The 15,666-nt window shown below is 43.5% G+C and overlaps 1 protein-coding gene and 1 pseudogene across 11 annotated transcripts in view; both read right to left on the bottom strand.

Moving 5' to 3' along the window:
- Nucleotides 1–15,666, bottom strand: part of PCBP3 (poly(rC) binding protein 3) — a 219,397-nt gene that overhangs the window by 116,743 nt on the left and 86,988 nt on the right. The window lies entirely within an intron of this gene.
- Nucleotides 11,739–11,864, bottom strand: LOC136173802 (U2 spliceosomal RNA; annotated as a pseudogene).

Genomic DNA, 15,666 nt, shown 5'->3' with positions numbered 1-15,666 from the left:
TTCTTTACTAACTCCTTTTCAGGTTTTACATGTATTCAAATAGTTCCTATTAAAAAACAAGCAGACAACTCTCCTCTAGACCCATGTTTAGAGGAGATGTTTTCAGGGTCAGACATTTAAACAGCCATCCATCTGTTCTCTCTCCATCACTTGAAGCATGCTCTGGCAGCAGTGAGCTGACGTTCCCACTCCCTCCCTGTGTTGTTGAGTCACAACACACCCGACGGACATCTTCCATCCTCATCTTACCACACTTTCCTCCCTCTCGACCAGGAAAAAAGAAACAAGTTTTGCCATACTCTTACATAAATCCTACCAATTTTTTCATAGGTCAGTCTCCTAAGGCAATAGAAATGAAAATAAACAAATGGAAACAAAAATTTTAAAAAATAAACTAATCAAACTTAAAAGCTTTTATAAAATATATCTTTTATTGAAGGATAATTGCTTTACAGAATTTTGTCATTTTCTGTCAAACCTCAACATGAACCAGCCATAGGTATACAAATATTCCCTCCCTTTTGAACCTCCCTCCCCTGTCCCTCCCCATCCCACCTCTCTAGGTTGATACAGAGGTCCTGTTTGAGTTTCTTGAGCCATACAGCAAATTCCCGTTGGCTATCTATTTTATATATGGTAATGTAAGTTTCCATGTTACTCTTTCCATACATTTCACCCTCTCCTCCCCTCTCCCCATCTCCATAAATCTATTCTCTATGTCTGTTTCTCCATTGTTGCCCTGTAAGTAAATTCTTCAGTACCAATTTTCTAGATTCTGCATATGTGCATTAGAATACGATATTTATCTTTCTCTTTCTGACTCACTTCACTCTGTATGATAGGTTCTAGGTTCATCCACCTCATCAGAACTGACTCAAATGTGTTCCTTTTTATATCTGAGTAATATTCCATTTTGTATATGTACCACAACTTTTTATCCATTCATCTGTCAATGGACATCTAGGTTGCTTCCATGTTCTAGCTATTGTAAATAGCTGCAATGAACAATGGGATACATGTGTCTTTTTCAACTCTGGTTTCCTCAGGGTATATGCCTAGGAGTGGGATGGGTCATATGGGGGTTTTATTCCTAGTTTTTTAAAGGAATCTCCATACCGTCTTCCATAGTGGCTGCATCAGTTTACATTCCCACCAACAGTACAAGAGTGTTCCCTTTCTCCACACCCTCTCCAGCATTTATTGTTTGTAGATTTTTTGATGAGGGCTATTCTGATGGTTGTGAGGCGATATCTCATTATGGTTTTGATTTGCATTTCTCTAAAAATGAGCAATGTTGAGCATCTTTTCATGTGTTTGTTAGCCATCTGTATGCCTTCTTTGGAGACATGTCTGTTTAGGTCTTCTTCCCACTTTTTTATTGGGTTGTTTGTTTTACTGGCATTGAGTTGTATGAGCTGCTTGTATATTCTGGAAATTAATCCTTTGTCAGCTGTTTCCTTTGCTATTGTTTTCTCCCATTCTAAGGGTTGTCTTTTCACCTTGCTTATAGTTTTCTTTGCTGTGCAAAAACTTTGAAGTTTAATCAGGTCTCACTAGTTTACTTTTGTTTTTATTTCTGTTACTCTAGGAGGTGGGTCATAGAAGATCTTGCTTTGATTTATGTCATTGAGTGTTCTGCCTATGTTTTCCTATAAGAGTTTTATAGTTTTTGGTTTTACATTGAGGTCTTTAATCCATTTTGAGTTTATCTTTGTGTATGGTGTTAGGAAGTGTTCTACTTTCATTCTTTTACAGGTAGTTGCCCAGTTTCCCCAGCACCATTTATTGAAGAGGCTGTCTTTGCCCTATTGTATATTCTTGCCTCCTTTGTTTTAAAAAAAAAAAAAAAAAAAAAAAGGTACCCATAGGTGCATGGGTTTATTTCAGGGCTTTCTATCCTGCTCCATTGGTCTATATTTCTGTTTTTGTGCCAGTACCATACTGTCTTGATGACTGTAGCTTTGTAGTATAATCTGAAGTCAGGACTGCTGATTCTTCCAGCTCCATTCTTCTTTCTCAAGAATGCTTTGGCTATTCGGGGTCTTTTGTGTTTCCATATAAATTGTGACGGAGAAGGAAATGGCAACCCACTCCAGTATTCTTGCCTAGAGAATCCTGTGGACCAAGGAGCCTGGTGGGCTGCCATCTATGGGGGTCACACAGAGCCGCACACAACTGAAGTGACTTAGCAGGCATGCATGCATTGGAGAAGAAAATGGCAACCCACTCCAGTATTCTTGCCTGGAGAATCTCAGGGACAGAGGAACCTGGTGGGCTGCCGTCTATGGGGTGCAGAGAGTTGGACATGACTGAAGTGACTTAGCAGCAGCAGCAGCATGAATTGTGAATTTTTTTGTTCTAGTTCTGTGAAAAATGCCATTGGTAATTTGATAAGGATCACATTGAATCTGTAGATTTCATTTGGCAGTATAGTCATTTTCACAACATTGATTCTTCCTACACAGGAACATGGAATATCTCTCTATCTGTTTATATCATCTTTGATTTCTTTCATTCACTTCACTTCAGTCGCTCAGTCACGTCCGACTCTTTGCAACCCCATGAACCACAGCACGCCAGGCCTCCCTGTCCATTACCAACTCCCAGAGTCCACCCAAACCCATGTCCATTGAGTCAGTGATGCCATCCAACCATCTCATCCTCTGTCGTCCCCTTCTCCTCCCGCCCCCAATCTTTCCCAGCATCAGGGTCTTTTCCAATGACTCAGCTCTTCGCATGAGGTGGCCAAAGTATTGGAGTTTCAGCTTCAGCATCAGTCCTTTCAATGAACACCCAGGACTGATCTCCTTTAGGATGGACTTTTCTTTCATTAGTGTCTTATAATTTTCTGTGTACAGTTATTTTGTCTCCTTAGGTAAGTTTATTCCTAGATATTTAATTCTTTTTGTTGCAGTGGTGAATGGGATTGATTCCTTAATTTCTCTTTCTGATTCTTCATTGTTAGTATATAGAAATGCAAGTGATTTCTGTGTATTGATTTTGTATCCTGCAACTTTGCTAATTCACTGACTAGCTCTAGTAATTTTCTGATACTATCTTTAGGGTTTTCTATGTACAGTATCATGTCATCTGCAAACACTGAGAGCTTTACTTCTTTTCCAATCTGGATTCCTTTTATTTCTTTTTCTTTGCTGATTGCTGTAGCTAGGACTTCCAGAACTATGTTGAATAATAAAGGTGAAAGTGGACACCCTTGTCTTGTTCCTGATCTTAGGGGGAATACTTTCAGTTTTTCACCATTGAGAATAATGTTTGCTGTAAGCTTATCATAAATGGCCTTTACTGTGTTGAGGCAGGTTCCTTCTATGCCTATTTTTGGAAGAGTTTTAATCATAAATGGGTGCTGAATTTTTTCATAGGCTTTTTCTGCATCTATTGAGATTATCATATGGTTTTAATCTTTCAATTTATTAATATGGTATATCACATTAATTGATTTGTGTATATTGCAGAATCCTTGCATCCCTGGAATAAACCCAGCTTGATCATGGTGTATGAGCTTTTTGATGTGTTGCTGAATTCTGTTTGCTAAAATTTTGTTGAGGACTTTTGCATCTATGTTCATCAGTGATATTGGCCTGTAGTTTTCTTTTTTGTGTTGTCTTTGATTTTGATATCAGGGTGATGGTGGCCTCATAGAATGAGTTTAGAAGTGTTCCTTCCTCTGCAACTTTTAAAAAGAGTTTTAGAAGGATAAAAATTAGCTCTTCTCTAAATGTTTGATAGAATTCTCCTGTGAAGTCATCTGGTTCGGGGTTTTTGTTTTGGGGAGATTTTTTATCACAGCTTCAATTTCAGTGCTTATAAGTGGGTTGTTCATAATTTCTATTTCTTCCTGGTTCAGTCTTGGAAGATTGAATTTTCTAAGAATCTGTCCATTTCTTCCAGGTTATCCATTTTATTGCCATACAGCTCCTAATAGTCTTTTATAATCTTTCATATTTCTGCATTGTCTGTTGTAACCTCTCCTTTTTCACTTCTAATTTTGTTGACTTGATTCTTCTCTTTTTTCTTGATGAGTCTGGCTAAAGTTTTGTCAATTTTATCTTCTCAAAGAACCAGCTTTTAGTTTTATCAATCTTTACTATTGTTTCTTTCATTTCTTTTTCATTTGTTTCTGCTTGGATCTTTATGATTTCTTTCCATCTACTAATGGTAGATGGAAATTTCCATCTACTAATAGTAATTTCCATCTACTAATTTTGGGGTTTCCATCTACTAATAGTAGTTTCCATCTACTAATTTGGGGGTTTTATTGTTCTTCTTTTTCCAGTTGTATTAGGTGAAAAGTTAGGTTGCCTATTCGATGTTTTTCTTGTTTCTTGAGGCAGGGTTGTATTGCTATAAACTTCCCTCTAAGGACTGCTTTTGCTGCATCCCATAGGTTATGAGTTGTCATGTTTTCATTGACATTTGTTTCTAGAAATTTTTTTATTTCTCTTTTGATTTCTTCAGTAACCTGTTGGTTATTTAGAAACGTGTTGTTTAATCTCCATGTGTTTGTGCTTCTTACCATTTTTTTCCTTGTAATTGGTATCTAGTCTCATACCATTGTGATCAGAGAAGATACTTGATACAATTTCAATTTTCTTAAATTTCCTGAGGTTTGATTTGTGACCCAAGATGTGGTCTATCCTGGAGAATGTCCCATGTGCACTTGAGAAGAAGGTGTAGTCTGCATTTGGGTGGAATGTCCTGAAGATATATCAATGAGATCCATCTCATTTAATGTATCATTTAAGACTTGTGTTACCTTATTAATTTTCTGTTTTGATGATCTGTCCATTGGTGTGAGAGAGGTGTTAAAGTCTCCTACTATTATTGTGCTACGTCAATTTCTCCTTTTTTGTCTGTTAGTGTTTGTCTTATGTATTGAGGTGCTCCTATGTTGGTTGCATAGATGTTTACAATTGTTATGCCTTCCTCTTGGATTGATCCCTTGATCATTATGTAATGTCCTTCCTTATCTCTTGCAATTTTCTTTATTTTAAGGCCTATGTTGTCTGAGGATTGCTACTTCAGCTTTCTTTAGCTTCCCATTTGTATGGAATATATTTTATCCTCTCACTTTCAGTTTATACGTGTCTTCAGGTTTGAAGTGGGTTTCTTGTAGACAGCATATATATGGGTCTTTTTTTTTTTTTGTATCCAGCCAGCCAGTCTGTGTCTTTTGGTTGGAGCATTTAATCCATTTACATTTAAGGTAGTTTTTGATATATATGTTCCAATTGCCATTTTCTTAATTGTTTGGGGTTGATTTTGTAGATCTTTTTTCTTCTCTTGTATTTCTTGACTGTATAAGTCCTTTTTAACATTTGTTGTAAAGCTGGTTTGGTGGTACTGAATTCTCTTAACTTTTGCTTGTCTGAAAAACTTTTTATTTCTTTGTCAATTTTGAATGAGATCCTTGCTAGGTCCAGTAATCCTGGTCATAGATTTTTCCCTTTCAGTACTTTAAATATATACAGCCATTCCCTTTTGGCCTACAGAGTTTCTGCTGAAAGATCAACTGTTAAGCATATGGGGTTTCCCTTGTATGTTACTTGTTGCTTCTCCTTTGTTGCTTTTAATATTCTTTCTTTGTCTTTAGTCTTTGTTAGTTTGATTAGTATGTGCCTTGGCATGTTTCTCCTTGGGTTTATCCTGTATGGGACTCTTTGTGCCTCTTGGACTTGATTAACTATTTCCTTTTCCATATTGGGGAAATTTTCAACTATAATCTCTTCAAAAATATTCTCATACCCTTTCTTTTTCTCTTCTTCTTCTGGGATCCCTATAATTCAAATGTTGGTGCATTTGATATTGTCCCAGTGTTCTCTGAGACTATCCTCAGTTCTTTTTATTCTTTTTATTTTATTCTGCTCTTCAGAAGTTATTTCCACCACTTTATCTTCCAGCTCACTGATTCGTTCTTCTGCTTCAGATATTCTGCTATTGATTCCTTCTAGAGTATTTTTAATTTCAGTAATTGTGTTGTTTGTCTCTGCATATTTATTCTCTAATTCTTCTAGGTCTTTATTAATTGATTCTTGCATTTTTTCCATTTTGCTTTCAAGATTTGTGATCATCTTTACTATCATTATTCTGAATTCTTTTTCAGGTAATTTGCCTATTTCTTCTTCATTTATTTAGACTTCTGTGTTTCTAGTTTGTTCCTTCATTTGTGTAGTATTTCTCTGCCTTTTCATTATTTTTTTTTTAACTTACTGTGTTTGAGGTCTCCTTTTCCCAGACTTCAAAGTTGAATTCTTTCTTCCTTTTGGTTTCTGCCCTCTAAGGTTGGTCCAGTGGTTTGTGTAAGCTTCTTATAGGGTGAGATCTGTGTTGAGTTTTTGTTTGTTTCTCCTCTGATAAGCAAGGCTGAGTGAGGTGGCAATCCTGTGTGCTGATGATTGGGTTTGTATTTTTGTTTTGCTTATTGTTTAGATGAGGCATCCTGCTCAGGGTGCTGTTGGTGGTTGGGTGATGCTGAGTCTTGTATTCCAGGGGTTTCCTTTGCATGAGTTCTCACTGTTTGATACCCTAGGGTTAGTTCTCTGGTAGTCTAGGGTCTCAGTGCAGTGCTCTGCCTCCAAAGTCTCAGGGCTTGATCTCAAGTTTTATGCGGGTCTATATATTCTTTTCTGCTGGTCAGATACGCCTGTCTGCTCTGGTGTTCTGCATGCACTTCTGTGTCTGAAGGTGTATTCCTGATGGAGAGAGATGTACTCCACGCCCACCTACTCCTCTGCCATCTTGTTCTCCTCCTGAATTAAACAGTTTTTTCATGGAGAATAGAGAAGGTGTTTTTATGAAGATTTGGTAGTTCAAAATTTTTCCATGTGGAGCTGATAGACAAAGTTTTTTCTTCTTATAAACCATGGACTCCACTACATGGAAGAGCCTTGCTGGCATGGGCAAGCAGCTAGGCCTGCAGCTCCTTCAGCTCCCACCATATCGTCAGCCTCTCCAAGTGCTGGGCCTTTCCGTATATTTTACTTGATGAGTTCAGATACAAAAATGATCAGATAGCTAATGAAGTGTCACAAGCAAAGTGAAACAAGAAAAGATCACTTAAAGTAATTAGCCTCCAACTAATAAAAATAAATGGAAAAAAAGAAAAGATCACTTAAAGTATTTAAATGATGATCCAAATTTAAAGTTATCTCAGGACGCAGTTTCACGGTGTCCATACAGTCTGTTCCTTGCTGAGGACCAAAGACAACCACCATCTGCTCCGCCAGCTGAAGCAAGCCTGTGACGTGAACAGCGGCCCCACCCTCCTCCAAACTTATAAGCTTTTGCACAGCAAAGGGAACCACAAATAAAACAAAAAGACAACCTACAGACTGGGAGCAAATATTTGCAAACATGCAACCATCAAAGGCTTAAATTCTAATATACAAACAGCTCATACAACTCAACAACAAAAAAAGAAATGACCCAATGAAAAGATGAGCAAAAGACTTAGAGACAATTCTCCAAAGAAGAAATAAAAGTGGCCAATAGGCACATAAAAAGATGCTGAACACCTCTAATTATTAGAGAAATGCAAATCAAAATTATGAGGTACCACCCCATACCAGTCAAAATGGCCATCATTAAAAACTTTACAAATAACAAATACTGGAGAGGATGTGGAAGAAACGAATGCTCCTACACTGTTGGTGGAAATTTAAGTTGGTACAGTGTACCAACTATGGAAAACAGTGTGGAGGTTCCTCAGAAAACTAAAAATAGAGCTACCATATGATCCAGCAATCCCACTCCTGGGCATATTAGACAAAACTCTAAGTCAAAAAGATACATGCACCCCTACATTCATAGCAGTACTATTTCACAATAGCAAAGACATGGAAGCAACCTGGATGTCCATCAACAGATAAACAGGTAAAGAAGATGTGGTACATATATACGGTGGAATATTACTCAGCCATAAAAAAGAACTAAATTCTGTCATTTTGTAGCACCATGAATGCAACTAGAGATTATTATTCTGACTGAATTAAGTCAGAAAGAAAAAGACAAATACCATATAATATCATTTATATGTGGAATCTAAAACATGACACAAATGAACTTATCTATAAAACAGAAAGATTCATGGACATGAAGAAAAGACTTGAGGCTGTCTAGGGAGGTAATGGAGGGATGGAGTGTGAGGTGGGGTTAGCAGATTATAAGCTACTGTTTATATAGGATGGTTAATCAACCAGGTCCTACTATATAGCATAGAGAACTGTACTCAACATCTTGTGATAAACCACAATGGAGAAGAATATTTTAAATATATATATATGACTGAATCATGTTGCTGTATAGCAGAAATTAACACAAATTGTAAATCAACTATAATTTTTTAAAAACTTCAACTTCACTGATAGAGGAAAAAACAAAAAAGAAACATGTTTTGTGTCAGTGTACAGTGTTACCTTGGGCTCTAACAGGCACTCTAAAACTACTGATGAAAATGGAAAATGGCCCAGTTTCCTGGAAGGTAACTTGGCCATAAGACTTGAAGTCTGAATTCCCAGGACTTAACAGTGGTGAAGTGAAATCCAGGAGTTCTGAAAAGGGAGCTCTGGACTCTGCTCTGGTGTTGCTATCAGTGTCCTCACTGGAAACTGGATACTCAGAGGCCTTGGAGAACTGTGGAGGCCCGGTGAGGAGCTTCTCCTGGAACACAGCAAGCATGGTGATCATCTTCTCATGTGGTCATATGCGTACCCCTGGAAAGACTCCAATGCCCCTGCCCTCTCTGTGGAAGCCTGAACAGATGAATTTCCTTCTCTGGGACTGGGCAGGACAGATAAGGAGATTGCGTCTCACAGATGGAGAAACAGCATAGATGGGCGAAGACCTGGCAAGGTGCCAAGCTCACGGGGGGATCCAGGAGAAGGGCTGGAAGAAAACCAGATCCCCAGGCTGACTCCACCAGCCCAGGCAGGCTCCTACTGGAAGGTTCTCTTTCCATAATATACACCCCACTCTGCCAAACAAATACCAGGGATGATGAGAGGAGCTGACTGCCAGGCACCCTGGAACAGCTGTGCTCTGGCCAGCCGGTCTGGCCTGAGGCCCCGGCTCTGCACAGACAGACAGCCCACGGGGGCTCCGGGGTGCTGAGGCCTCTCATGACCGGCGTTCTGTGTGCAGAGCCAGAGACCGGAGGGCAAAATCCAGCACGTGGACCCAACTACGGGGTGAACAAAGCTGCCCAGTGATAGGTTTAGGCCCCAAAAGACTGAAATGGCCAGAGCTCTTGGAAAAGGTGAAAGCCCTCACTGAAAACCTCTTTCTTGCTTGGTGTAACTGGAGCTCACCAATGCTCACCCCTCATGTCCAAAGAGAAGACAAGTGTCTGGGAGCATGGGGGGCATACCTAATGGTATAACCCCTAAGTGCCACGGGAATTTCAGAGGAAGAATACGGGGGCCTGAGTAAGCAGAGTGAGTGTGTTTAACCGGAGAGATAGAAGCACCCTTGGCCCCTATGACCATGCAGGGCACTCCCCAGGGCAGAAAACACCAGCCCACCCCAGCAGGGGCTAAAGTGGGGCGCAGCCCTCCACACCTGGGCACAACGGACCCACTCTCGCCAGAGTGCGGGTGAAGCTGTGGGTGTGCATTGCATGCGCAGGACGCAGACAGGCTGGCTCCCGCTTGTCTGAGGTGTAGCTGGGGGCGAGTAATCCTTCAGCAACACACACCATCCCTGGCCAGCCACACAGCTCCGGATCCATTGCTGTCTCTATGTGGCCACCAGACGGCCCAGCCACGTGGCAGGCAGCGAGGGAGGAAGGAGTGAGTCCTCTCCTGGAAAGGCATCAGCCCCTTCATGCCAGGCTGCTCTGGGGCGACAGCACTCTCCAGAGGAGCCCAGAGTGGACACACGCCAAGGAAAGAAAAAGGAAAACCAAGAACAGGAAGGAGGGAGGGAATGGGTGCCTTGAGCCTTCCGCAGGATGAGGGGGCAGCACCGAGGCCCTTCGTTTCCGTCCGTGCTCAGGAGAGCAGCCAGGCCTGAGAAGCATCTTCGGGATGAAGGGCGAGTCAGAACCTTGGGAGGTGGGGGAGCAGGGCCAGGGCCATATGGGCTGCACTCCTTCCTGCCCTCTCAGCGCAGGAGCCATGGCTGCATAGGGCTGGCCCAGCCTCGGGGGCTGTGGGTCCTGCACCACACCCTAGCACACACCTGCCCAGGTACCGCCACTGCTACACAGCCATCCTCACACCACGGCAGGAATGCACTTGGTCTCATGGACACTGCTGGCGTTCAGAGGGCCTGTGGACTGTGACAGTGGGTATAACTCAGGCTTCTGGTCCCTAAAAGCAGTTGCCCGCCCTCCATCTCAACACTTCTCCTTCCCATCAGCTGGCTCAGTGCAGCTAGAGGTCAAGAGAACAGAGCCAGGTAGGAGCACACAGAGCGACAGACCACCCAGAGTTGGAGTGGGCATGGTCTCTGGGCAGGGGCCACAATGAGCCTAGCCCACCCATCCCAGACCTGTTACAGCCAAGGGGAATTGACTTTGACTAAATCTGGTCAAAGCCATCATGTTTGGGAAAGGGGTGGCAGAGGATGAGATGGTTGGATGGCATCACCGACTCAATGGACATGAATTTGGGCAAACTCTTAGGAGATGGTGACGAACAGGGAGGCCTGGCCTACTGTAATCTATAAAGTGACCAAGAGTTGGACAACAACTTAGCGACTGAACAACACCACCGTGTCTGGGGTGCTCTGTGTTCCAGCAGAGTCCTGTCCCCATGGGCTTGGCTGCTGCTCTCCATATTCAGCGCTCTGAGTGAAGCGCTCCTCAGGATGGAGCCTGTATTCCTAAAGGCCAGGGCCATTCTCCTTTCGGTCCAACACAGAAACTTACAGAGCGTGCCACCCTGGCTCTGGCCCTGATCCTAAACCCTCACCCTAACCTCTACAGTAACTACTGCTCACACAACCCCAATCCTTTAACCTTAGCTCCAGCCCCAACCTTACTGTGTGTGTTAGTTGCTCAGTCATGTCTGACTCTTTGCAACCCCTCAGACTGTAACCAGCCAGGTTTCTCTGTCCATGGAATTCTCCAGGCAAGAACACTGGAGTGGATTGCCATTCCCTTCTCTAGAGGAACTTCCCAACCCAGGGATCAAACCCTGGTCTCCTGCATCGCAGGCAGGTTCTTTACCATTTGAGCTACAGGGAAGTCCTAATTCTAGCCCAAATAAGATACTGAAAAGGTATTATAACTAGGAAGAGATTAAAAAGTATCAGTAAGACCTAACAGGATTTATTCCAACAATGACACTTGGCATTTCATTGATGTAATTATCTTTAAGAGATAAAAGGAGACAATCCTATGACTCTCTTAATGGCAGCAATGAACATTCATTAAAACGTAACTTTTATTTTTTATTAAAAAAAAATTTAATAGAAGAGCAACAGAAGGAAACGTTTGTAACTTGATGAACACCATGTACTGGACAGCCAGCTGCCGCAAGCACACTTCACAGTGAAGGAGCATTCAGGTCAAGTTAGGAATGAGTCAAAACTCAGCTGAGAAACCCACTGCAAGTAAAAGCATGGCTGTGTGCAAATATGGAAAAATTGATAGCTTTCCTATACATTATTAAATACTAGAGGAATGTAATGGGAAAATTCCAATTCCAATAAGTAGATAATATAAGTCAGGAAAGAGCTCAAAAGAGAAAACATATAGCAAAAAAGCTATAAAATATATCTGAAGGTTAATTAGGGAATGAATGAAGAAACAGAATATCTTCCTCTTTTAGAAGCTGAATATTGCTAAAATACCAGCTGTCTATCATTTACTACACTTGATCTTAGCCAAAAGGCCGAGAAGCGATTGTCTATCATTTAAATTATAGGTTTGATCCATTTGAAATGAAATCCCAATCTGATTAGCTTGGGGTTTAAAAATCATCCTGAAGTTCATCTAGAAATTGAGTAGCCAAGAATAACCAAAATAAATATACCATGAAACTAAATTAAACCAGTGTACTAGCTTCCCTGGTGGCTCAGCAGTAAAGAAACCACCTGCCAAGGCAGGCGATATGGGTTCCATCCCTGGGTCAGGAAGATCCCCTGGTAAAGGAAATGGCAACCCATCCCAGTATTCCTGCCTGGGAAATCCCATGGACAGAGAAGCCTGGTGGGCTACAGTCCATGGGGTCACAAGAGAATCAGACATGACTTAGCAATTAAACAACTGGCACAAGAACAAACAGATCAATTAGAGAATTCTGAGATAGATACTAGTATATGCAATATTTTCATATAGGACAAAAGTAGCAAAACAAACCATTGGGAAAATGATGTAATTTTCAACAAATAGTGTTTTCAACATTTACAAGGAACTTATTTGTTCAATACTGGTAAGTAAGTTATATATTCACCTAATAACATAACTTTGGCCACCTGATGCAAAGAGCCAAGTCATTGGAAAAAATCCTGATGCTGGGAAAGATTAAGGGCAGGAGGAGGAGGGAACAACAGAGGACGAGATGGTTAGATGGCATTACCGACTCAATGGACCTGAGTTTGAGCAAACTCTGGGAGATGGTGAAGGACAGGGAAGCCTGGCGTGCTGCAGTCCATGGGGTCACAAAGAGTTGGACATGATGGAGCAACTGAACAACAAATACCATATATCAAATTAAATCCCAAGTGGACTACACATGTCAAAGCAAAAAGTAAAAGCAGAAAGGAAAACACAAGTGACTACCCACATTTCAGGCTGGGAAAGGACATTCCTAGTGCAAACACCATAGAAGATGACGTCACAGAGTAGCATATTGATATTTCTGCTTTGGGAGATGCATAAAGCCCAGGGTTTTCAGTGGCTGGGAGTCCAGGCACTCAGGCTGCTGTAATTCACCAACTGAGAGGAACTGGGCAGTCGCCCGTCACACCCCTTCTAAAACGTCTGTCTCCTCTGACCCGGGTTGCACAGGGACGAACACCACCATACTGCCTTGGGAAGGGGGGCCAACTTACGCACAAGGATGTCCGCCTCATGATTACTGGCTCTAGTGACAGATCTGCAAACAGTCCAAACACACTGAACAGAAAGGGAGTGATTTAACAAAATAATACCTATATCCCTATAGTTGAAACTGTGCAACTTTTAAAAAATAACATTTGCAAATGGTAACTTGGAACATTTTGTGGTACACCACTGCGTTTGAAAGCAGGGCACAGAAATGTGCATGCCGCTTAATCCCAGAGGCGAAGCCTGGAGTGAAATAGAGCAAACTGTCTCAGCAGAGGCTCAGACCCCGCAGCCCCTGAGCACCACCATCAGCAGGGGCCCCTCTGAGCACCAAGGTGCTGTGACAGTTATGCATGGGGGCAAGGGGGGAGGAGGCGGTAACACACAACAAACATGCAAAACCAAGAGGGCACAGGGTCCTGGAGCCTTTGAAAGAACACAAGAAGCTGCAGCGCTCAGCTCCCCAAGGAGAAAGATTTTCCACAGGATTCGGCGAGGCAGAGGCCACATGATGGAGCAGAGACGCAGCCCCGCTGGGAGGGCCAGATGGCCATGGCGCTTGGCCCCAGCAGAAGCAGAGGCTGAATCGGGTAGAAGGCTGCTTTCAGTGTGTGTGTGTGTGTGTGTGTGTGTGTGTGTGTGTGTGTGTGAAATAGTATTTGCTGTACAACCCTTTACGTTTTATTGTTAACAAAATTACAAATGTACCTAGTTTTGAAAGTCAGAGTTCCACAGAGCTGAAGATGACAGTGTCACCTGCCGTCTCTCCGTGTCGGCCCCATGGGCTCTTGCTCTTTTATCTTTTACCCTCTTGCTATTTCTATCCCTAGTTCTAACAATCAGTTTGTATGGCTCTTCCTGACTCCAGGATCTTGTGTGTCATCCACTAGCTGCCTCCACCCCTCTCTCTCCCCTATCCCTCTGTTACACCTCTGTTCACCATCCAGCAGGGACCACAGGCGGTTCACTCCTCACACTGCACCTCCCTCCTGTACATGCGAGTCTTGGAGTAAAGGACGGCCTCCCATACTTTTCTGTGTACTTACTGTTGATTCACCTCCAGACTCTTGCCAGGGATCCGTGGCCATCCGATCCCTCAAACACAGCAGGGAACAGCCCACCAGCTCTTCTGGGAGCCCCATCTTCCTGCTCCTCCATCTGAATGGCAGAGCTCTAAGGTATCCCCTTACATACATACATACATATAGTCACTAAGTCATGTCCAATTCTAGCGACCCCATGGACTGTATCCTGCCAGGCTTCTCCGGATTCTCCAGCAAGAATACTGGAGTGGGTTGCCATTTCCTTCTCCAGGGGATCTTCCCCACCCAGTGATCAAACCCGAGTCTCCTGCATTGCAGTCAGGTGCTTTAACCTCTTAACCGACTGAGCTACAAGTGAAGCCCTGCCTTCTCCCAAAAGCCCATCCCAGGTTCCTGCTGTTCGGAGGGCCAACAGAGCAGGGACTGGGGTCACCAGCTCCATAAGCCACTTGAGTGTGGCCATACTTCCCGTTTGGGACCTTCTGTTTGGGACCTTCTGTTGTGCGAGCCCCCGGCCACTGCTCCACCCTCCAGTCTTCAGCCAGGGTGGGGAAAGGGTGTGTACCGTTGTGGGAGGGGCCAAGTCTGACTGCTTCTTAAACAGACTTTCCACCGTCTTCCTATTTCCGCTTTTCTCCCTGGATTACCAGGCGCGGTCATCAGCTGAGGCTGAAAGCTGATGACAGAAGAAAGCGGAAGAAGAAAGGTTGGAGGCACAGTAAGGGCCTCAGATAAAAGCAAACCTCCTAGGGGTCGGGCGGGGTGAGGTCCTTGACCAGTCTTCAGGGATGTGTGGTCTCCGGTAGCAGCACACTGCTGTGGCGTGGAGAGGATAGAGGCAGGACAGGAAGGACCTGGTGTCTGTGAGAAGGTACAGGGCTGCCCCGTGAACCACAGGCTGAAGGAGGAGGGGTCACCAAGAAGGACATGGAGTGGGGGGAGGCCCTGACAGAGGAATCCCGTGGCAGGACTCTGTCTGCACTCACTGTTGGTGAGTTTTAAAGTTCTTTTTCATATTTTCCAATTGTGTAGTGAAGGTAGTCATGTTAATGCGGGGGTGGGGGGGGGGGCGCGAGTTTGAAAGCAAATAATCATTCTCAGTATCACGAAGAATAAAAGACTAGAGTGAATAAGATGTCACCAAACGTTCGTGATCATGATTTCTTAATTCCCTGATCCTAGTGCGGTGGATGGCCCAGTCTCCAGCCCGGCAGGGAGCCAAGTGCCTGTGGAACAAAGCGGGTCAGGGGCCCAGCGGGGTCTGAGCGCAGGCACACGGAGACGGAAAAAGGCCCATCTGCAGCTGCTCCACGGCACTAAGTTCTCCAAAGAGGAGCAAATGGAAAACCGCGTTCTTCCTGGGCTACCGTCCCCTGGGAAACATCCGGGGCAGATGAGCTCCGTTCTGGCTCGTCAGCCCCCTGGATCCCACAGGAAGACGCAGACGGCTTCACCAGAGACAGACATATCTGTCCCAACCAGCTCAGAGCTCCTAACGGCTCCCTCCCCACCCGCAGAGGAAGGACAGGTGCCCTATAAAAAGCCTGCGCCTTGCCTTAGCCAAGCCTCAGGGGAGCCCCAGAATAAGCCGCAGTCCCTGGAGCCACTGTCCTG

This window comes from Muntiacus reevesi, chromosome 8 (genome assembly GCF_963930625.1).
Source record: "Muntiacus reevesi chromosome 8, mMunRee1.1, whole genome shotgun sequence".
NCBI classification, from domain to species: domain Eukaryota; kingdom Metazoa; phylum Chordata; class Mammalia; order Artiodactyla; family Cervidae; genus Muntiacus; species Muntiacus reevesi.
This window is presented reverse-complemented; position numbering and strand designations above follow the sequence as displayed.